This window comes from Trachemys scripta, chromosome 1 (genome assembly GCF_013100865.1).
Source record: "Trachemys scripta elegans isolate TJP31775 chromosome 1, CAS_Tse_1.0, whole genome shotgun sequence".
Lineage (NCBI taxonomy): Eukaryota > Metazoa > Chordata > Testudines > Emydidae > Trachemys > Trachemys scripta.
In genome coordinates, this window is record NC_048298.1 from 114,033,869 (window position 1) to 114,057,355 (window position 23,487).

The following is a 23,487-nucleotide window of genomic DNA, read 5'->3' on the forward strand; positions in this document are numbered from 1 at the left end:
ATCTTGTAAGATTTCCCAGAGGTAGCTTTTTTGTTTAAAAGGTATCCCTTTAAAAACTTAAATACAATGGTATTTGCACATTGCTCCACATGCAATTATGTTTCAAGAGGTTAACCTGACATAACTCAGTGTAAAGCAATATAAATCTTAGGGCGCCACAAAGTTTGAAGTAATACTCTGTAAATATATACCAGCTGCCGCAGGTATCAATAAAACAAATAAAAATGTATACAGCCTGAACTACTGTAGTTATGGGTCAGTGGTATTAAATATCTTTTGCTGTACACAGTTATCAGAGCAAAACTGAGCCAGCTATGGATTCTACTTGCAATTCTAGCTTCACTGCCAACTTTGGGACAGTGTTTTCAGTCACTTAAAGCTTGGTCATCCACAGATAGAGCCGTGCAGTTGTTGTTACTTCAAATTCAAGCCTAACTTCACTTGTAGTAATTCATAGAATATCAAGCTAGATTGGGTGATTTTTTAATGGTGCCAATCTGCCCTCCTATCGTAGAATGTTACCACTTGCTCCTGCAGTGGAATTTAGCCCAATAACTTGTGGTTGCAATTAACAAATCTATCTTGCCTACCCTCAGAGAAGAAGTCCTGTCATCTTAATTTTACAGAGGGGGAACTGAGGCAGAAACATTGAGGGCCGAAGGTCACAAAGAAGGAAGTCTGTGGCAGAGTCAAGAATTGAGGTCTCTTGAGCCCCACAATATCATGCTTCCTCCTCTCAGGATCATTTCTGTAAACTCATATATAGATTAGATTTTGTTTCAAACATGAGGGCCTAATGCTACAGTCTTGCCATCTACATTGTTAATCCTGGATTGCAAGGCTTCACATTTCTCCTGGAGCTGAAAATCACTGAAGCAGTGATTCTACCACTCCTGGCAAGAAACTATGTAACATTTCTTTTAATGAACTGTACCCCTTCAGAGGATTCTCAGTGCATCCACGGTGGTCAAAGCTGGCATTGGGCAGAGTATGAAGCTGGATGCCATGATCTGGAAATTGACTAGATTTCAAGTTAAGCTCCCATTAAAAATTGCAAGAAATCATAATGAAGCTCACATAATGGTGCCTATCTACTGCAGTCAGATTACTTTCTGAGAGCATGCATACGATAGTAAATAGCAACAGAGAGTCCTGTGGCTCTAAGACTAACAGATGTATTGGAGCATAAGCTTTCGTGGGTGAATACCCACTTCGTCAGATGCATTACCCACGAAAGCTTATGCTCCAATACATCTGTTAGTCTTAAAGGTGCCACAGGACTCTCTAAAAAGCAACAGAGGGTCCTGTGGCACCTTTAAGACTAACAGAAGTATTGGGAGCATAAGCTTTCGGGGGTAAGAACCTCACTTCTTCAAATGCAAGTAATGGAAATCTCCAGAGGCAGGTATAAATCAGTATGGAGATAACAAGGTTAGTTCAATCAGGGAGGGTGAGGTGCTCTGCTAGCAGTTGAGGTGTGAACACCAAGGGAGGAGAAACTGCTTCTGTAGTTTGCTTTTTACAGATCCAGACTAACACGGCTACCCCTCTGATACTTGACATATGATAGTAGTTTCCATTGTGTATAATATTCCCAGACAACAACTTCGTGAGAAGATTTAAGGCTGAAAGTGTGTTTTAGTGCAGCCTGCAAAAAATAAAAGTGTAAAATATCTGGAAATGAAAAGTGAATCAATCCAGCCCGTTCCTTACTCAGTTTACAGATAACAGTTCCATATAATCCTTCATCATTTGCTATTACCCCACCAGATTCACACTGCTCACTCAGCCTTCATCTCTGTCTCTGTTTCATGCCTTATTTAAAGCTGTCTGTAGTAGCCTTCAGACCTGAACCATTCTCTCCCTGCTCACCTTTTAAGTTACTTCCACCCAGTTTTTCCCAGACTAGCAGGAAACTTGAAATTAAATCTCACTACCAAAACATCCCTTTCTCCTTAGGTGTCCCTGGGGTGAGCTTTTCCCAACACTCCTCCACAGTTTTAGAGGCAGGCCAAAATTCAGGCTCATTCTGCCTGGCCTGAGAGGTTAGCAGGGAGTCCTCATCCAACCAGTATTCTCTGCACTCTTTGTTATCAGGGAAGAAGCAGATTATGTGCTGCCCTCCTTTCCAGAACTTGTCCTGGTTGATGAAGGGAATGAAGGCAACTCTGCCTCACCTTACAAGGCTCACCTGGCCAAAGTCCTAAAAGAGAACAATAGTCTGGTTTGGTTTGACATCAGCTGTTATCCTTGGACTCTTCCTTTCTCTTAGCAGCTCTGTCTGTTGTTCTCTGAGTTTCTCTGTTGGTGAGAGAGACAAACTTTGAGTTTACTCAGAACTCCTCTTCAGGTCTAGCAAACTTATTTAGGCCTTGTCTACACTGCCACTTTACAATGCTGCAACTTTCTCACTCAGGGGTGTGAAAAAATGCCCCCCCCCCCCCCCCCGTGTGCTGCAAGTTTCAGCGCTGTAAAGTGGCAGTGTAGACAGACAGTGCACCAGCGCTGGGAGCTACTCCCCTTGTGGGGGTGGTTTTTTACAGCGCTGGGAGAGCTCTCTCCCAGAGCTGGTACCGCGACTACAGAGCCATGTTAAAGTGCTGCCGCGGCATCCCCTCAGAATACAACAACTAAATACAAGATGGAACAGATTGTTTAGCATAAGTAGTTAACACATATTTCAAGAGGCCATTCAAAGTGAAGTGGCCTGTTAACACTCCTTCAGTCATAGGGAGAAAAGGAAAGGAGCGTTGGGGAAAAGGCAGCTGGTGGGGGCCGGGTGGCGGAAGAAGGGGGACTCCTGCAGTGGGATAGACTGCCCTTCCCCCTGCACACCAAGACTTCCCCTCTAGCCTTAAAGGGCTAGTATACTCCCATTTCACTCCCCTCAGTGGCACCCATTCTCTTAGGCACAGGCAGACCTCAAGTCCACATGTTGGAGTTTAATTTCAATGGGGCTCTGCATGGATGCAGGGATCATTCTGTGCAGAGCAGCTTGCAGGTCTGAGAGCTTTGTTTGGCACATATCCCTCACTACTTGTTCAACTAGCATCCTCTCTCTCTCTCTCTCTCTCTCAAAATCCACTTATCTCATGAATTCTTCCTTTGATCTAGCCTCACTCGCACATTCTATTTTCCTATGCATTTCTTATATGTGATCACTCTGTAATCATACTGAATCAGCATGTAAGTATCTTTCTAATGTGCACAGGATGTCTGTGGCAGAGCCAAGAGTTGAACCCAGATCTCTTGTGTTTCAGGATATTGTCTTAAACAAGACAATAATTCTTTTCTAGCTATCTTTATGCTCCACTGTTTTCTGCATTCTGGGGGACCATCTTTCCAAAAGTGTATGTGCCTGTTAATTTTCACATGATGCCATTAACCATCTTATGTACTGCACAAAGACGTATAAAGTACAGTATTTTTCATTCCCCCTCTCCAACTCATTATACATCAAGAATCAAACTATTCTGTTTCATTTGTACTGGAATCCAAACAGTAGCATGGTATCTGAACATGTCGAGCTGTTACATGATGTCAGTTACCAGGGTCCTTTTGTTTTGTAAACCCTTTCATTTGATTTTTGTTTTGAAATAACCAGCTACCTTTTAAAACATTGTGGAGTTTTTATGTTTCTGCCCAGCATGAGTTGGCTCCCACTATTTTAAATCAAACCTTTAGACCATTCATGATTTATTTTACTCACAATAAGCCAACAGATGAGGTTCCTTCTTGATCCTGCAGCTGATCGTGAAACTGTCAGAAGAGATTTATGTACTTAAGTAAGGCATAAATCACATAGTTAATCATAATTAAAGTTGCGGAAGTTAGACAGAAATGAGTTAAGGGCAGAAAACCCATCCAGCAGCCATTGCAGCTGCCCTTTGCACAAATCCATCATTTTGAACAAGATAAGCATTCAATGAAAAACAAATACCTATTACTTGAACACACACAATTTCCATACTGAAGAGCTACACTGAGATCCTTAAATAATTTAACTTACTTATCCAGAACGTGAATTAGAGATAAAGATTGGATTTTTTTTAATGTATTTGTGAAAATCCCTCTCTTGCCCAACTCAGAGTTTGCCTAAGGTGGGAAATACAGATCATTTTTAGATATTAGAAAGGGGGCTAAACCTGAACCCCTTGAAAAGGTTCAATATCCAAACCAGGGTCTTAGTTTTGCAGCTGACTCCCATCTCTTGAATACGCTGAACTGAAATTCTAGATCCAAAGCATCCCGAACTTGGAGACTTGTGATATCCAGATCAGAATTTTTCAGGTCAGGCCCATCTCTATGAAGGGCTCTCTTGTGGCTGTTAGCTACAGCCCTGCAATGTGAAGACCCAACGCTGCTGTGATCAGTTCTGGTGTAAATATTCCTTTAATGTTTGTTCTTTGTTTCCAGCTATCTCATGAAACGCTCTGGCAATAAAATGCTCAGTAAAACACTGCTGAGGGTACATCTACACTACAGCGGGGAGTCGATTTAAGATACGCAAATTCAGCTACGTGAATAGCGTAGCTGAATTCGACGTATTACAGCCGACTTACCCCGTTGTGAGGACGGCGGCAAAATCGACTTCTGCCGCTTTTTGTCGGCGGCGCTTACTACCACCTCCGCTGGTGGAGTTAGAGCGCCGATTCGGGGATCGATTGTCGCGTCCCGACGGGACGCGATAAATCGATCCCCGAGAGGTCGATTTCTACCCGCCGATTCAGGCGGGTAGTATAGACCAGGCCTTAGAGAGGCTTGGTATAGAAATTACTGCATGACATTCCATTGCCTGTGTTATGCAGAAGGTCAAACTAGATGATCCCAATGGTCCCCTCTATTAAATAATTTCCATGACAATTGTCTTTTTGAAACCGTTTTGAGTAAATTCAGGCTTGACATTGTTAGAGTACGGTGGGGGAAAGAAGGCGATGGGAGACTTTTTCTCCCCCCTGCCCTTTGTGTATACTGGTAGAATGCTGCAACTAGCATTCCCTGGGTATGGGGTGGATGGTGGGTAGCATACCAGGTGGAACTCTGCCAGCTCAAAGGGGTGGGATCAGCTCCAGGGGGGTAGAGCCAGATCCTCCTCACCCCTTTATGGCAAAGTCCTATAGAACTGAATAGGAATTAAACCAATAGGATTCTATAGAAATTTACTGGATTCCAACAGAAATTATTCTTTAAAAACTATAGAATTTAATCGTGAATGATCTTTCTATAGAGGTCTATTGCAGGGATGTAATTTTCTATCATGTTTTATAGGATGATTTTTTTAAATTCCCTACAGAAAGGTCATCATCATGTTCTATTGCATTAAAAATGTTTTGTGAGGGCCTCAACACCCACTGGTGTCCTCCACAAGGCTCTGAGGGAAGCATATGTTGCTTGTTTATAAAACTGTCCCTGCTGGGTGTGCTTCTACTCAGCTGTCTGAGCTATTCAGCTTGCATCTCCTGTGTGCAGGCGGAATGAAGTGGGGAACCTCCACTCAGCCACTGCACACTTAAGTATCTTAGAAATACTGGAGAGAGAAAAATACAGCTCTGCTCTCCACCCACCCACACAATCATTGCAGGGGAATGTTATACTCTAGCTTTAATTCATTCATGCTCCCACAGAACTTTGTCCATAGGTGAAACTGCTGGCTGACTAAAGCATGGCAAATGAAACAATATGCATGGCCTTGGTGCACAGATGCTACCAAAATGTGCATGAGTAACCCATTTCTCTGGTATCCCGATAAGTATCATTTGGGTGTTTTGTTCCCACAGAGTTACCAGAAAGGTTGCTGTCTTGGGTTTGTTCGAAGTATGCTCTCATTAGATGTCTATATCCCTGCATTAAAGCCAGAGCTGAACAAGCAGGAAATAAAACAACTTAAAAGTATGTGTTATATAAATGGATCAATGGAAACAGAATCACATTTACAGCAATTGGGAAGGCTTGCCAAATAATTTGATGCACACAGAACTTTTGCTTTCACGCACCTTATTTAAGGTGCTCCACCCTAAGGCTTTAAAACACGAAAGCCAAAAAAAATCCAAAATCCCATGCTGCTAAAAATGACTAAATGAGGAGTTTGTGCCTCCCCCCGATAACTGACTCCTTAGGGTTCTGTGAACCCAGGTGAGTGGGGGGGGGGGGAAAGGGGGCAACACAGAGATGGTCAAGGGCCTGATCACACATCTGACATTGTCAAAAGGGCTCAGAGATACCAGTTGTAATATCTTAATGATGAGCACACTGGTGTCATGATAAACTCTGTATTATGACCAGAACTATGTGAGGAAATGAGGTACAGTAATAAAACATCCTACTCAGTGTAGCTGCAGCCTGCAATTGCCCTGTCCTGGGCTTCTTTGTTTCTGCCCCAGCAGGATGGAAGTGTTCCCAGAAACCAAAGACTGCATTTAGAGTGTATAGGAAGCATGGCATCTCTACGTGTATGGGAGGACTTATTCCATAGCACATCTTCCCTTTTATAAATTTTTTGACTGAACTAAAATGCTATTAAATTAAACTATCAAACTATTAAAAATACAAAAACTGACTTAACTCTTCAAGTTTCTTAAACACCACCCTAATGTGTCTTGATCAATCTCTTAGGGCATTTCCGCAATCTTCCTGATCGGCTGTATTGCAAACCCTCTTTAGTCAAATCCTTGTCTGGTACAGACTGTTCAGTCTCCTGGTCAATAACAGGGTCAGTTTGTGAATTTTTTTCAACTTGTATATCTGCTATCACTTCTCTTGGCCAAGTTGTCAGGGTATCTTGAGCAGATGCTTAGATTTTACCTTCCTCTCTGATCACTGAAGGTGAGCAAGGCAAGTCTTCTCTGACTTTGACTACTCATTGTCCATCTTACCATATTCTCACCATATATATATATATATTTTAATCTGTGAAATAAGTCTTGCTTTTTTATTGTAATATTTGGTTTGATTGTATTTTCCCAGTCTCTTTCTCCCTGTCCCCTCCTACTTCTGGGAAATTGGTAAAGTCGTCCACTCTAATCAGGTGATTGTGTCTTCCCAGACCGAACATCTCAGTTCTGACTTTGTCCCATGGAATTGCAAACTGTTCATGTGGTCTCATTGGTTCTTTCTGCTGGGAATCTGTACTTCTGACATCTTCCATGCTTGCTCATCATTTCTTTGATGTCACTATTCATCAGTTGCCAGAATACAAATTCTCCAGCTCTTCTTTTTGATGTGGTCGTTTCCAGGTGCTCTGCGTATATTTGTTTCAATATTTTCCTTTTTATCACTGTGGGAACCATGATCTGTGTTCCCTTCAAGAGCACTCCTAAGATCACTGAAAGTTCATTTTTATAATGGGAATAAGCTGATGGGAAGTGTTGATTCCTCCCCTCCTTTACCTATCACTTGTATCAGTGCTTGCAGCATTTCATCTTTAGCTGTTTCTGTCTCCAATTCGTCCCATATGCCTAGAGATATACAACATGTGACATTATCATGCTCACATGTATGTTTACTGCTTGTTCCAGATCATCAGGCTGTGTATTGTTAGATGGAGCATATGGTCTTGAGAGTATGTCGGCCTTTACTAAGCGGCATCCAGGTTGGAACTCCAGGGTCATGTAATACTTCTGTATTTTCAAAAGTAGTTTCTGTGTCCTGTGTGGTGCTTCTCCAAGTCCCTTTCTGTGTATTGCAATCCGTGATTTGTGTTCTGCTTTGAAGCTATGACCATAGAGAAAGTCATAAAAATTGTATATCCATATGCCAGACCTTGGTCTCATTTTCAATTTGTGCATACAACATCTCTGCAGCTGTCCTAGCCCTAGATGCATATGAGACTAGCAATGTTGGTCAAAAAATAGCAGCACTGGAGATGATGACAGAATGTCCTTGAAGTCACTGAACTCTCTTTTATGCTCCAGCATCCATGCCCATTCAGTGACCTCATGGAGGAGATGTCTTAAGTGAGTTGTGCAAATGGTATATAGTTAGGTCTGAATTTGCTGATGTAATTCAACTTGACTAGCAGCCTTTGAATTCCCTTTTTATCTTCAGGTCTTGGCATGTTCAGTATTGCTTGAATCTTTGATTCATTGTGCAAGATTTCCTTGGAGGTCATTCTCTCTCCCAAGTATGCAATTTCCATTGTTTGAAAATTACATTTGGCCTTATTCAGTTTAAGGTTATTAGCTCTCACAATTTCCAGTATTTTCCTCAGTTGCTCCTGATTTTCAATAACAGCACTGCCCCAAATTATGATGTCATCAAAGTACACTTTCACACCTCATAATCCCCCTAGCATCTGGCTTGTACAGTGAAATTTCTGGAGCTCAACATATTCCAAAAGGCTGTCTAAGGAAGCACGTATCTGCCAAGTGGTGTTTTGAAAGTGCAGATCTTAGAGGTCTCACTGTTCAAGGGGATCTGCCAAAATCCAATTGATGCATCTAATTTGTTGAAGAATTTGGCTCCTTACATTTCAGACAACAGTTTTCTTCTTGCAGGCAAGTGGCAGTGTTCTGTTTTTTGTTTTTCTCTAGCTCCTTAGGGTCCATACACATCTATTGTCCCCCTTCTTTTTTCTCTAAGATTAATAAGGAGTGAAGCCAATCTGTTGGTTCGTCTGTTCTCCGAATGATACCATTTGCGGTCATATTTTTCAGCTCTTCTAGCCTCTTTCTTAAGGCTCATGGAACTTCCTTTGTCACATACACCACAGGTTCTGTATCTTCTTTTAACTGTATCTTCTATGTTTCTGGGAGACATCTTGTGAATATGTCTTCATGTGATGTTGTTAATACTTTCTTATCTTGTTCTGTGTTGTCTTTCTGTCTCTCCATGGCATACATCCTCTTAACAAGACCAAGCACCTCACATGTCTGTAGGCACAAGACTGGTTGCTTGCTTCTGTGTACCATCACAAACTTTTGTTTTATCATTTTCCCTTTGTATTTAAATGTCAGTGTGCGTTCTCCCAACACTGCAATTATTCCTCCATTATAGTCATTCATGGGCACTTTTATATGCTCCTTATATCTCTCTTTTTCAGTTTCTGTTCAGTTACATCACTCTATTTCAGTTTCACTTGTGCCCCTGTGTCTGTCTTGTATGTCACATATCTCCCATTTTAATTAGCCCATCTTTTGAGTTTTCAGCCACCGCCATTATTATGCTTAAGAACAGCTATTTCTTTTCACCGGAGGAATTCCTTTCTGCACTTAATACATGCACTTTTTTTGCTTTCTCTGCACATTTTAGCATAATGGTTGGGTTTATTACAGTTTCTACATATTTGCCTGAATGCTGGATGTGACCGGTGGTGCCCGGGGCAGCCCTCACTGGAAATGCCAAGCCTGCAAAAGGGAGAGTAACTCTCCCAAGAATGGTGGGTAACATTGAAGTTAAACTCCCCAACCAGTCAGAAACTGTGCTTCTGATCCCCCCACACTGGTTATCGAGAAGCAAAAAATCACAAAGCCCCCTTTATTGCATTCCAGTTCTCTGGCTCCCAATCAGCACCTGGGTCCAGTACAGTGAGAAGTTATTTAAAAAACTCTGCTCACATATACAAAATGTTCTTCTGGCCCCAAAGGGTCAGCCACGTTACTTGATCAGTATAGGTTTGGATCTCACCGAAAATACCATGCTGCCACCCAATCTGTTAGTGTCTAAAACTAAAGGTTTATTATAAAGAAAAAAGAAAGAACAAGAAGAGAGATGTTAAATGGTAAAACAGTCACATACATACAAAGACTTCAAAGTCCATATATCAGGTTCCTAGCAGAATTGGTGAGTTTGCTGGCTTGAAAGTCTCTCTGGAACACATCCACAGCTTGGATGGGTCATTTAGTCCTTTGATCAGAGCTTCAGTTGTAGCAAAGTTCCGCCAGAGGTAAGAAGCAGGATTGAAGACAAAATGGAGAAGATGCAGCTGCCTTTTATAGTCTTTTGCCAGATGGCCTGTGCTTCCTTTTTTTCAAACACAAGCTGCCAAGCACATGGCTTGAAAGCCTTAGAGTTCTGTGCATAGGCATGCCCCTGCATGCCTAGCTGAGTCAAAAGGTGTATCTGCCTTCTCTCAATGGATCATTTGTATAGCTGATGGTCCTTAATGGGCCATCAAGCAGGCTAGGCAGTGCTGATGCCAAACTGTCTGGGGGTGTCACCCAGAAGCATAGAACAAGTTTCAAATACAGACATACATACATATCTATAATGCATAATACAAAGGTAATACAAACACATACATGAGATTATCATATCTGGCAAATTATAATATTTTTGCAGATATCTTACATGGCCTATTTGGCATAACTCATTACAATTTTACAATATTGATATTCATAATATCCTCAAGTGTCCCCCAGATTCCACACAGCGTCACATTGGGCATTTCCTATACTCATGCTGGTTGCCAGATCACTGGCATGGTGTCCTGTTTTTCCATGTTTCTGTCCTCGGACAATTTAATTTCTGTGAACTTTTCCATTGATGGTGCAGCTATAGTACTCAGAGTCATGTACTCTGTGCCTTTATCTAGGCTTTTTATTTGTGTTAGAACATAGAACATAAGAACGGCCATACTGGATCAGACCAAAGGTCCATCAAGCCCAGTATCCTGTCCTCTGACAGTGGCCAATGGCAGGTGCCCCAAAAGGAATGAACAGACAGGTTATCATCAAGTGATCCATACCCTATCACCCAATCCCAGCTTCTCACAAACAGAGGCTAGGGACACCATTCCTGCTCATCCTGGCTAATAGCCATTGATGGACCTATCTTCCATGAATCGAGCTAGCTCCCTTTTGAACCCTGTTATAGTATTGGCTCTCACAACACCCTCTGGCAAGGAATTCCAGAGGTTGACAGTGCATTGCATGAAAAAATACTTTCTTGTGTTTGTTTTAAACTTGCTACCTATTAATTTCATTTGTTGGCCTCTTGTTCTTGTATTATGAGAAGGAGTAAATAACACTTCCTTATTTACTTTCTCTATAGCACTCATGATTTTATAGACCTCTATCATGTCCCTCCTTAGTCGCCTCTTTTCCAAGCTGAAAAGTCCCAGTTTTATTAATCTCTCCTCATACAGAAGCCGTTCTATACTCCTAATCATTTTTGTTGCCCTTTTCTGAATCTTTTCCAATTCCAATATATCTTTTTTGAGATGGGGCAACCACATCTGCATGCAGTATTCAAGATATGGGCATTTATATAGAGGCAATATGATATTTTCTGTCTTATTATCTATCCCTTTCTTGATGATTCCCAACATTCTGGGTTTGCTTTTTTGACTGCCACTGCACATTGAGTGGATGATTTCAGAGAACTATCCACAATGACTCCAAGATCTCTTTCTTGAGTGGTAACAGCTAATTTAGACCCCATCATTGTATATGTATAGTTAGGATTATGTTTTCCAAAGTTAGGATTATGTTTTCCTGTCTGTTCTGCTGCTTGTTACATACATATTGGCCTTCTGGTGTCAGATCTATCTCCCTTAATAACTGTTCTTGGTCTTTTTTGATTTTTACACCCCAGGATATTCTGGTCTTTAATGAGAGAGTCTTCTAGTATTCCATATTTGCAGGACTGCCTTTTTAGTTTTAAGTCTGTGACAATGTCCTCTCTTTCCCCTTCACTCTGTGTTCCCATGAATGTGTATTTTTCATAAGTAACATTTTTTCTAGGGACACAATAATCCTCAAACATTTTCATTATTTCTGTAAAGCTTTCCTTTCTTTCCCCTCCATCACCCTTATGGAATGTATTGTAGACATCTAGGGCTTCTGTGCCTGCCGCTATTAGGAGCAGAGTAATCTTTTGCTCATTTTCCAGTTTATTTGCCCATGTGGCTTTCATATACAGTTTGAATTGCTGTTTGAACATTTTCCAGGCATATTCAGCATTTCCCCTGGTTCTCAGGGCTGGTAGAGAAGTTACTTGTAGTTGCGCAAGCTCTGTAGCAACCATTGCAATGTTACCTCTCTCATCCAGTACACTGTACCTTCTACGTCTGGTACCATGTAGTATCTTGCTGATGAGCACATTAGCGTCCAGATAAATTCTGTATTCTGAGCAGAACTATGCACAGAAATGAGGTAACCAAATGTCCTACTACTCTTTATAGCTGCAGCTTGTTACTTCTTTGTCCTCGGCTTCTTTGTTTCTGCCCCAGCAAGAAGAGTGCCTGGAAATCAAAGACTGAATCTTTGCACTTCCAGAAGGACTTACCCCATAGCAAACCACTCTTTCACCTCCCCCAACCAGAGCCGGCGCTTCCATTTAGGTGACCTAGGCAGTCGCCTAGGGCATCAGGATTTGGGGGGTGGGTGGCATTTTGCCACCTTTGGCGGCAATTCGGCGGTGGGGGGTCCTTCTGTGCTCCGGGTCTTCAGCGGCAATTCTGTGGCGGGTCCTTCACTCGCACCGGGACCCGACGCCAAAGTGCTCCAAAGACCGGGAGCACGGAAGGACCCCCCTGCCGCAGAATTGCCGACGACGACCAGGAGTGCAGAAGGACCCCCGCCTAGGGCGCCAAAAACCCTGGTGCCGCTCCTGTCCCCAGCACACACACACATACAAATAAGAGCCACAGGCATGATTAATTTAGCAGACACACGCTAACACATCTCTCAGGTTCCCACTGAGTTACACACACAGGGAACCTCTGCAGCCCTACTAAAAGCCCTCCAGATACACTGCAGAACTGGAGCTGCACAAAGAAGATGGGAAACCACCAACAGAGCGAGTGAGCAAGCATGTCCTATGGAATTCTTGGGAAAGGACTTGGAAGGAGGGGGTGAATAGCTACCAAGTAGTGGCCCCATCCCCAGGGACACAATGTGGGATAGTGGAGTGAGAAGAAAGAGGAGACCATTGTGACAAGAACAAGCCCACACACACAGGAAGTTTAAAAAAGAAAAATGCAGTTTGCTGTGCTTGGACCAGCAGCAGTGTCAACTACAAGTACAAACATAAACATTCAGCATTTAGCTATGGTAATCGACACAATAACCAAGAAGCAGTAAGTAAAATGGTCTAAGGAAACATGATACATGTTTTTTCTGAGTGGGGCTATGCTATGCTTTCTCTGTTGTTCATTTCTGTTAATAACCATCCCACTCAAAGAGGCTTTAATGCTGCCTATATCTCCCAGCCCTACATTTGTGGTGTAGTAGGCTCAGTAGAAGAAAGGAAGGATGGTGCAGGGATTAGAGCATTGGCCTGCATCTTGAGAGACCTAGGCTCAGTTCCCTGCTTCACCACAATTCCCTGTTTCTGTGTGACCATGGGTACATCCTTCTCTGACTCAGTTTCCCATCCGTCAAATGGGGAAAATAGTAATGCCCTACTTCACAGAAGTGATACAAATACACTGAAGATTGAGACTCTCTGATACTACAGTAATGGGGGCTGAATAGGTATGTAAGATTTGTCTCAACAGCTGCCTGGGAGAAAGGGCATTGTTGGAAGAAGCAGAAATATTGTTGTCTTGTGCATGTCTAAATGGTTTGGAGAGCCATTAACTCTTAAGAAAATTTAGAAAGGTCCACACTTTTATTATCTGATATTTAAAGATAGAATTAACAAATATAATTGTGATGGGGTGGACTAAGCCCCGAGGCCCCCTGCTGGAGGCCCTGTGGCCCTCCCACACCCTGCCTCAGAAAAGGGCAGAAAAGAGGTCCTCCAAGCTGCCTATAGCAGCGGTGTGGGAAGCAGCCAATCAGGGCCCAGCATAGGGTTACCATATTTAAAAAATAAAAAAAGAGGACACTCCACGGGGCCCTGCCCCTTTCCCACCCCCGGCCCTGTTCCAACTCTGCCCCTTCCCCAAAGTCCCCGCCCTAACTCCGCCCCCTCCCCTGAGCACCCCGCATTCCCCCTTCTCCCTCCCAGCCACGCGAAAAGGGCTGCCCGAGCGCTACCGGCTTCACGGTTTGCCGGGCAGCCCCCAGACACTGTGCCCCTGGCCAGCGCTTCCCCAGCACAGCTGGAGCCCGGGAGCGGAAGCGCCCAGCCGGGGGCGCAGGGTCTGGAGGCTGCCCGGCAAACCAGGAAGCCGGTAGCACTCGGGCTTCGGGCAGCCCCCATGCCTCCGGACCCTGCGCCCCCAGCCAGGCACTTCCCCTCCTGGGCTCCGGCGGCTGCTGTGCTTTCTGAACTCCTGGGCTCTGTAAGCACCAAGCTGCCCGAGTGCTACCGGCTTCGGGCAGCCCCCGTGCCTCTGGACCCTGTGCCCCCGGAGCCCAGGAGGGGAAGTGCCCGGCCGGCGGCTCAGAGTCCAGAAGCATGGGGGCTGCCCGAAGCCGGTAGTGCTCAGGCAGCTCGGCTTTAAACAGAGCAGAAGAGTCAAGGTAGGGAGCACAGCAGCCGCGGGAGGGGGTTTGATTACCAAAAAGCCGGACATGTCTGGGAAAAAATGGATGTATGGTAACCCTAGCCCAGCAGGCTTGCATAAGAAAAGTTGCAAGGCCAGAACATGTGAAGTTTCTTGCTAGAGCTGGAGGAGAGTGGGTTCCCTGGGCTGGGACTCCACCAGGACACAGGCCCTGAGGTAAGGATGAAGAAGGTACTGGAGCTATGAGGAAGTGACCTGGGGAATTGTAGCAGCAACACAGTTTATTTAAATGGACATGGTAGATGGCTGCTATCTATGGGGTCCCTGGGCCTGAGTCCCCCCACCAGCCGCTGTGAAAGTGGTCTGGACTTTGATACACCCCAGAAGAAAACTATTTTTTTAGTGGCCAAGCTGAATAATATGGGCCAGAGAGGTAAAGAATCTCCATGGAGGGAGCCCTGCGGGGATGTGCTCTGTAGCAGGGCCGGGACTGCTCAAAAAGCAGGGACAATTTGAAAGAGCCTAGAAGGGGCTGAGACAATTCAAGCCAGGGTACTATGATAGGCCATGCTGGACTGATTGAGGAGCAAGCTAAGAGATAGGGCTGCCGATTGAGGGCCCTTATAAAGTGTGCCGCGATAGGTCACCTGTTGAACTTATACCCCAGAATGGGGTTAGCTTTGATTTTATTTCACACATAGACGGTGTCTGACTTGGCCGGAGGGTTGAGTCACCAAAGACCTACCACAAAGTATGTGAGAGAGAGAATGCAGGCACACACACTTGGCCAGAGGGTGCTTGTGAGAGGCGAGGGCACCTTGTTACAATAATATTTTGTCTCTCTGATCCACTTGTGTTTACTCAGCTCATGTTTTAATGTCTTACTGTGGGTTTATGAGCCTATAGTCTGTCAGAGGTCATGTTATAATTCTGAATGATGTCATGACATTCTTTAATGTGTTCTTTGTAACTGTGTGATCCACATGAAAAGAATAGCACTATTGTTATATCATTCCTTGATGTATAGAGAAAACTAAGCACAAAGGCCCAAATCCTCAGGGTATTTAGATGCATTATAACCAGGGAGTTAGATGCCTATATACCTTTCAGGATCTGGGCCTAATGTCTTCAATGGGGAGCTAGATGGCTCAGGCCGTCTGAAAACTGTGTTCTACGGGTAACATTTTCAAAAATGCCTAAGTCACTTAAGAGCCTACATTCCATTTTCAAAAATAAGTCAGCGAGACTTCATCTTCAGTGCCTGAAAGTCAATAGGATTTGAGCTCTTAAGTGCTTTTGATGATTTCCACACCCCCATTTTATCTGTTACAGGTTCATGAACACCTCCCTTTGAAAATAAATGAATTGGCACATTGAAACAGGATTTAAATTGAGCCTTTAAAGACTAATTATGGGAGTGGATTATAGAAGGACATTGCATCACTGGAGGCAAAGCAAAGCAAAATTCTTTAGGGGGTCTGGGGCAGTGGACTCCCAACCCTACCCTCAGGTTAGCATCCATGGTTGATGGGAATTGGTGCATGGCCCTGTCTCCACCTGGCCAACCCGTGCACCGCTCCCCCCTCGTCCCGGGTGATTTCATTCCAGTGGTTTTTGCGTAAGCCATTTACTGTATTTTAACAATTACTTTAGATACTGATGAGAAACCAAGTTCATAGTCTTTATTATTTATACTGCCGTTTCAACAATGGTGCAGATCAAGTTTAGTTGCTATTGGGTATGCACATACCCAGCTGGCTGTATAATCCATGAAAAGCAAGTTTAATTGTTTGGATACAGTGTTAGGGATATTTTTTTACCCACATATCTCAAATAGGAATGACAAAATGACTTGATCTATTTCCTGTACCACAGTCTCACGGTCTTTTTTTTTTTTTCCCCAAAAAAGAAAAACATTGTTTTGTAGGGATATTATTAGGCAATAAAAAATTGTTTGTTTTTTCTGTCCACTGAGATAACGGCAGAATGTTTTGTCTACGCCCAGCCAATCTTCATTAGCTGCTGGAAGATGTGAAACTGATTTGAAGTTCTTGGAACTTCAGCTCAATAGCAGGCGTAATTTATAATGTTTTGGATGGGAAGTTTCTGAGAAAAGAACTTTTTGTGATAGTTTTTAGAATTTTTGTTTAAAATACATTTTCAATCAATTGCTGTGCTCTGACTGTTCATATGGTTTTTGATTTTGTGTTTTTACCTTTTTTGCCATCTAATATATCTGCCTAGGCATGTCACAGACCGGTTCAACATGACTTATTAGTTTATTATTTTTATCAATTGTAATGCCTAGAGGTCAGCTAAGAACAGGGTCTCGCTGTGCTAGGTGGCATGCAAACCAAATAAGAGGCAGTCCCTGCCCCAAAGCCCTTAGTCTCTAAATAAAGAGAGTTGGGGAAAAGGGGTATGTATAACACACAAGCAGAGTGAATGCCATGTTAGTTCCAAAATTTGTTTGTTTTAAATCCTTTGGGTGAGATTTAGTTAGGAGGGGATTAGCTAAAAGGGAAGGGAGAAGGGTCACTGAAGGGAATGGCATGAGGGTGATGGGGAAAGGGGAGAAGAGGGAGGGAAGGAAGGTGTGAGGCTGAAGTGAAGAGACACTGAAGGAGGAGGTGGAGTAAACAACCAATGGGCACAGCCTGAAAACTAGAAAGCTTCCTGATGCACTAAGGGCTTGTCTATACTGCCCTGCAGTTCAGACTCCGGGGGTGTGAATAGCAGTGCATACCACAGCGTTGTGCTGTAACTCCCCCGTGTGAACGCTGTGGATGCAAGCTAAAAGGTTGCTAGTTCGTGTTAACATAGTCCTCTTGGAGCAGGACTACGCTAGTGAGAACTAGGAACCTTTTTGTTTATGCCCATGCTAGGAGAGTTACAGCACAGCACTGTGATGTGCACTGCTGGTCTCACCCCTGGAGTCTGTGCTGCAGATCAGTGTAGATATAGCCATAGTCGGCATCCAACAGTCCCTGGTTAAACTGCTCTACAGCAATTCTACTGGCTTATTAATAGTTTTGCCAGTAAAGGTTAGTTTCTTTACTGGGGGTCTACTCCAGTTGGATGACAGACTTTTGGAAGTTTCCAGCATCCCACATCTTTTTCCCTGCAGGTGGGTGTGGCATTCCTATGCTTCTCCCCCCATGCCTGCATGGTTCCTGGCTGCTGGATGAACTCCTTGGGGCGGTTGGCCTTAAACTGCTTTAATTGACTCTGAGGGACTGACCAGCATGTAGCCAGCCCAGGATTAGGGGAGCACAAAAGTAGCTGAAAGGCACCTTTGCTACCTGCAGTTCAACAGAGGATCTTAGCCTGTCTGTTTTGCTATGGAAAAAGACAGGCAAGTCAGCGGTGTGCTTCTAAGTAATTCTGGGGAACTTGCAACCTTTTTGACAATCTGAGTTTCAAAAAGTCTGCCTTCATGTGATGCAACTGAATGGGACTCGCTATTAAAGTGTAAACACATTGGTTTCTATGCCTGTCAGATAAAACTTCCTGGCCCATGTGACATGAACAATTAGGAGTACCTCAGCATTGTGCAGATTTTGCTTACATAACCCTTTCTTGGCATTTTCCGGCTTCTGGAACTCTGGACTGAGCTTCTTGGGGCATGTCTACACTCCAGCTGGGAGCGAGCCTTGCAGCCCATGCGGACAGACTCCTACAAGTGGCACTCAAGCTAGCATGCTAAATATAACAGTGTGGTGCTGCACCTCAGGCTCTCGCGCCTCAGTGGGCTCAAGACCCTGAGCTATAATCCAGCTCAATATCCACACTACTGTTTTTAGCATGCTAGCTTGACCCCCTGCTAGTGCAAGTCAGTCTACCCGGGTTGGAAGGCTTGCTCCCAGTTGCCATGTAGACAAACCCTATAGGGTCCTACCCTATGGATGACAACAGTAATGGCTACCATAGCCTGGAGGCACCATTTCTCAGCATAGACCCCTACAGGATTCGACCCAGGAAGCCTGGAGAGGAAGACACAGTAAGGGAACTCCTTTTTCTTTTGTTTAAACTGGCCAACGTTTACAGTGCTATAGAGTACTCATATATCCAGACTCAACCTTAGCATACCATCTGCCTGGGGAGGTTCCAGGGAAGGAGCTGGTGGTTATGAAGAGATAGGGAATTCGTTGATTCGTAAGTTTTATTACTTATTCATTTATCCTAACCCTTTCATTTCCCAGCTCCTATTTTCCTGCTCCCAGTAAAGTTCCCCTTTGTTATAAGGTTGGTTTGGGGTGCGTCATTTCTTTCCTGAGGTTTGTATTGATGCTCTTCACTGTTTCATGTGTACTAGGTTTTCTTCTCCTTTCCAGCCATAGTAGCATTATTCATTTCCCCAAAACACACTCATTAGGTCTCTGGCACCAGTGAGGAGTCACCTTGGGTAGAAGCATCAGCTGTCACAAAAAAAGAGCCCAGGATGCAACCTATGCAAAGATAGGGGAGAGCCACTCCAAACAGCAGTCACCAAGGAGGAGGCTTGAGCCACATCTTGTGGGAGGGGCTATGCTTACACACACACACACACATACTTATTTTATGCCCTCATTTTACCAGTGCTGCAGAGACTCAGTTAAAGGGAAATCCTTATCTGGAATCTCACATGAGGCCTTTTAATGAACTTGAGCCTGGGCCATCTGCTAGTCCTACTGATAAATTGGAGAACTACTACTTTCATGTTACTATTCACATAATGGTTGATGTGCAATTTATGTTTTACGCTCAATAAACACCTCTGGGCTCTTTTGTTTATTCCAGTGTACATAGGCGCTGTCTTTGCCACAGCTGCTGCATTCTCATTATGTTCAATTTTAACCAAAATAACTTTGGAAAAACCAGTTACATAAAGTGTTTACATGCCAAATGCCTAAGCTGTAGTGACAACATTGTTAGTTTTTAAATCCAATGTGGCGTATACCGGAATAAATCATATGAAACAATAAAGGCCTTTATTAATTAATTGCCAAACAGTTTTTCCAGAATAAGATAAGTCACTGACCTTCATACCTTTTGGCTTTGACTATTTCTCTGATGGAAAAGGACAGGGATGGTTTGATCCTGAATTCCTGGCTCAAGAGAATAAAGGTTGAAGGATCTGGCACCTGCTTATGAGGAACAAATATTTATTTGTTGAAACTGACAGTTCTCAGCCCGGCACAAAACATACCTTTTGCTTCAAGGTGCTTACCTTCAAAAATACACAAGATAGCACAACTCTATAAAGTCACATACTGCCCTCACTTACACTGCTACCACTGAGTTTGCTGTTGCCTGCAAAAGAATGGAGCAGAAAACTGAGTAAAGGTCCATTGAAAGTATCTTAGATTTTAATTCCACTTTATGACCAAAGAAAGACCAGGTCAAATTTTTTTAAACCCTGAAAGACCCAAGTTATATTTGAGTGAAATAGGAACTTCATATTTTTTTTGTTCCAATGGAAGCAGTAAATAAAACGCAGGGACTAGGAATCAGGACTCCTGGATTCTCTTCTTAGTTCTGACACCGATGACTGATCTTTTCTAAATCTTGTTTCCATACAGCAATTCATTGATCTATGAACTAGATATATTTACTGTTTATATTTTAGTAGTGCCAGAGGCTCCAGCACCATTGTGCTAAGTACCATACAAATATATACCAGGAAGTTGATCCTGCCCCAAAGATCTGCTATCTGCAATAACACTTAGCTACCTCCCATGGTGTTATGAAAATAAATTAGTGTTTGTAAAGAGCTTTGAGAAGATCAGATGAAAGGCCCTGGATAAGTACAAAGTATAGTTATTGGCCAATATTTAACATGGATTTATGATCAGAATATTGTCATTGTAAACAGTATTTAGCTTGGTAAACAGAGAGTGAGAGCTGAGTTGCCCACTTCACCATATGGTATTTCTCTAATCCTTCTGGAACCAATCTTTTTTTTTTTTAAATTGACTTCAGTCTTTAGCTTGTTTCAGCTTAGTCACAATATTCTCAAATTAAGCTACTTTGTTGATTAAATATTGTTTATTTTAGTTATTTAAAAAATATGCAGGAAAGATCCACTTGTTTTCAACAGCTGTTTTTACAAGGATGTCTTGGCAAGAGTTAGTCATTTATTCTACCAACAACAGAATTAACTCATTCAAAGTTTCCTCTTAAACTCTCCAAACGAAGTGCATATTTAAAGATGAAACTACATCTTTAACCTCCATTGTGCCTATGCATTGCAACACATATGGCTCAAGTCCTCGTCTGGTGCAAACTGAGGAAGAGCCATTAACTTCATGGGGCTATGCTGATTTACAGACGTGTATAAGCAGAGCATCTGGCTCATATTATTCAGCCACTGTTTGACCATGCTACAAAAAATAGGTCATGTGATTTCTGATAGGAAGGGATTTCAAAACATATGAGCGTAACAGTGACAGACTCTAGTGGTCAGCAGCTGGGATTGAAGCTGGGACCTCTGGAGCTAAATGCAAGCAACTCTACTGCATGAGCTAAAAGCCATATGGCTCTTAGCTAAGACTGTGGACTCATTAATATCTCTAAGTAGCCTCAGTGCCACTAGAGGGGACAGCACACCACACCCAGGATGTGTGTGGGTTACATAAGGACCAAATTGGAAACCCCGTGGTTGATTAATATCACAAAGGGCCATAATGATATTTCATTAGGTCCTATAGCGCTCATTATATCAGTGTAACTATGTTATATACTTTTGCTGCACCTACTACTTTAAGGGTGAAATTTGAAGAAATGAAGGTCAATGCACAACTGTGCGACTGCAGTTATACTAGGTGATAAGTATTTAATGCAAAATGTTGTTCTTTAAACAAAATGGTAGAACACCAACCAAACATTGCTTTGTCCAGATGGAAAACTATATTACAGTTCATTGTTTGCTTTTAAAGGATAAACCTGTCTCAAGAAGGGATTTTTTTTAATATTCAAATGAAAATTATTGATCAGTTATGCTAGGACTTATTTGTCCAATGATGTTGTTTCTGTTCCCTGACAAGGTATGTATAACTCTTAGAATGAGGTTTCTGGTATGAATATGCACACTGATTAACTCAAAATTCACATTTGCTCTAAATCCATTCACTAATATGCTTGATTAAAACAAACAGAAAATGGGCACAAACACAATGAGCCAGTCCTATAACTGACAGCATTGCAGGATATCACCGGGAGTGCTCTGGTATACCAGTCATCTCTAAAGGTCTATCTACACTTGAGCTGGATGTGTAATTTCCAGCTTGAGGAGACATACCCACACTAGCTCCATCAGCACTAGCATGCTAAAAATAGAAATGTAGTTGTGGGGTGTGAGTAGCAGGTGGGGAAGTCTGCCCTGAGTACATACCTTTCAGATGGGATTGTATTTAGGGAAGTTAATCCCTCCTGCTGCTTGCACACTGTGACTAGACTTCTAGTTTTAGCCTCCTAGCTCAATCAGAGCTAGTGAGACTATGTTACCTGAGCTGGAAATTGCACCTCCCACTCTAGTGTAGACTAGCCTTACTATCTTATAGCCTGCTCTATTTAGACTGTAACATAAGATAAGAGGAAAGCACTAGTCTCTATAGGCTCTAGCCCTCAGAGGATTCCAATAAACACACATTTTGAGTAATAGAGAATGACTATACTAGGACTTGCAAAAATAAAGGGTGCAAATACTCCTAGGCACAAGGACTTCAACTGATACAACAAAGAAATCAACCTAACAGTTCCGAATTCAACCCCTAAGGACATCTAGGGGATGGGCATTTGCTGAATTGTTCTTAGAATTATAAGAACAAACATTTATCTCTGGAATTCTAAGATTCCCTTCTTAGCTCTCCTCCCTCTCTTTGAATCTATCTTCCCTCTTCCAACTACCCTACCAGTCTCTTGGTTTCCCCCACACACATCTTGATTGTTATCCAATTAATTTTTCTAGTTCCCTCAAATCCACCCCTTCTCCCCCACACAAAGCACCAACAAATAGACAATCCCTTCCAGCCTGTGTCAAGTCTTCTGCTCCACATTCACCTTTCCTTTTCAGTATGCAGCTACTTCTTGGCTCCAAATCGGGAGTATATCCAGCTGCCTTGCTCCATGCTGCTTCCACACAAGGAACAGTGAACAGGAGAATAGGGCATTAAGCAAAAGGGTTAGACACACGGATTAAAAACACTTCAGAATTGACTCCAACCAGAGATTCTAACCTACTACTTTCTCCTCATGGCCACAGGGTCCTGCAAGCTTCCCCTTAAGCATCTTAAGACTGCCTTTAGTCACTAACTTTTGATTTCATTCTTTGTAGGAAAAAATATCTCCCATAACAGACATGGGCACAGCGGTTAGAGATTGAGGAGAAACTATTAGACTAAACTGAAGGCTGAGGGCACTCAAGAATCTGCTGGGTTTAATTTAAATTTAGCAGTCAGTGGAATGAGTTCATAAATACCTGAATGAATCCTCCTTATTGCTTCAAATCAGTCAGATTTTCATTTAGCAGCTGTTGTCACTAATGTTTTTCACTCTTTTGCCCTGTTTAATTCCAACAAATTGGGGAAGTAGTTGGGGGAGGAGAAGTGAAACAGTCTAACAAACCTCAAGGCCTCATAATTCATTACAGGGGAAAAGGCATATTCCTGAAAAGGTCATTTTAAGACTGATCAGGGCAGCAAAATGTTCACTGATTAAGTGTTGCCCACAGTAGTTATAAATAGAACCTTTCCTCACTAATGCCAGCTAGATCTGGGCCCACAACATTCACAGCCCAGCTCCAGGCAAACAGATCTTGTGCCAAACAGTAGAAAAAAATGGAAGGTTCCTCAGATGTTAACATATGGGATGTTGAAGACCAGATGACGAACTTATTTTAAGCCTGCAATCTTTGCTGCAGAAGTGGTAAAATATCACTAATGCTGGACTAATTTTTCCATATTGTCTTTCTTGCTAGATGAGCAGGCATCACTATGCTTCTTACAACACCTTTTCTTCAAAATTAGTTTATTCAGTCATAGATCAAGGGCCCACTCTTACAGTTTTCACTCAGACGAAACTCTATTAATGTAAGTTTTGCCTGAGTAAGGACTATCTAGTCAAGTCTCAACAGATTAATATTAAAAATTTCATGTTTTAATGTGCTCCCTTTTACA

General features: G+C 42.8%; 1 long non-coding RNA gene across 2 annotated transcripts; it reads right to left on the bottom strand.

The window, feature by feature from the left end:
- Nucleotides 1–1,495: 1,495 nt before the first annotated feature.
- On the bottom strand, nt 1,496–22,873 carry LOC117870745. Of its 2 annotated transcripts, none has more exons than XR_004644027.1 (5): nt 22,791–22,873; nt 19,542–19,624; nt 19,353–19,455; nt 3,710–3,759; nt 1,496–2,301 (listed from the first exon to the last, which is right to left on the bottom strand). It is a non-coding gene; the product is annotated as an uncharacterized LOC117870745 (long non-coding RNA). The 2 variants fall into 2 exon arrangements; XR_004644028.1 differs by having other exon boundaries at nt 19,353–19,458.
- Nucleotides 22,874–23,487: the final 614 nt, after the last annotated feature.